The sequence below is a fragment of the Photinus pyralis genome, unplaced genomic scaffold (genome assembly GCF_008802855.1).
Source record: "Photinus pyralis isolate 1611_PpyrPB1 unplaced genomic scaffold, Ppyr1.3 Ppyr1.4_LG2, whole genome shotgun sequence".
NCBI lineage: Eukaryota > Metazoa > Arthropoda > Insecta > Coleoptera > Lampyridae > Photinus > Photinus pyralis.
The window spans coordinates 6,299,088-6,299,866 of record NW_022170403.1 but is presented as its reverse complement, the minus strand read 5'-3'; the positions used below and the strand labels follow the sequence as shown (position 1 = coordinate 6,299,866).

At 36.2% G+C, this 779-nt stretch overlaps 1 long non-coding RNA gene across 1 annotated transcript; it reads right to left on the bottom strand.

The window, feature by feature from the left end:
• Window positions 1-274: 274 nt before the first annotated feature.
• Window positions 275-552, bottom strand: LOC116165045. The gene is made up of 2 exons (XR_004144065.1): window positions 503-552; window positions 275-456 (listed from the first exon to the last, which is right to left on the bottom strand). It is a non-coding gene; the product is annotated as an uncharacterized LOC116165045 (long non-coding RNA).
• Window positions 553-779: the final 227 nt, after the last annotated feature.

Sequence of the window (779 nt, the reverse complement as noted above, 5' to 3'; positions counted from 1 at the left end):
AACTAGTAGCGTCGCAAAACGAGCGGACGGACGGACAGCCGGACGGACGGACGGACATACTAAAGAATTTCAATGTACATCCCCTCAAATAAGGGAAGTTGAGTGTAGTAAAAAATTTACTCCCCGAATGAATTTTTGAAGAGAATGAACAATGGTGGGCAGGAAAGGGTATAGGTAAAACTTCCTGTTTTACTTGCTTATTTTAATGAGGTAAAGGTAAAGAAATCATCCACATTATGAACGACCAAATAATGTTGTGATCCACATTCCAACCTAATGCCTAATGACCATGTCAGTTTTATTATTCTAAAATGTACCCACAGCGATCTTTTATGATTACAGATTTAGACTGGGTTACAATATTAGTATTATAATCTGTGTAGATGTCAATAAGGAAAGATTTATTCTCCAGATCCAATCAGGTAGTCACTAAACACCTGTTCCAATACGATAGCCCTAAAAAATAGCATTATCTATTTCTAAAAGGTGACAAATTACCTACATTTAATTACCGGACATTGTTTTTGGCATCTCATCGTTACAATATTAGCAAGTGCTGGTGGAGTCTTCAACTTAAAACTTAAAAGCGCATTTTTTTTTATTTTTGTGGAAATGTTTTTTTTTTATTTTTGTGGAAATGCGCTAAAAAACGAAGAACCATACGAGTTTGCAAAGCTCAGGCACTATGGGGGTCTGACTTCCTGTCTGAATAATCAGCGATAGCTAACATATATAATTATTTATTTCAATAACAAACAGTGGCGGCGCGTAGTGGTGTG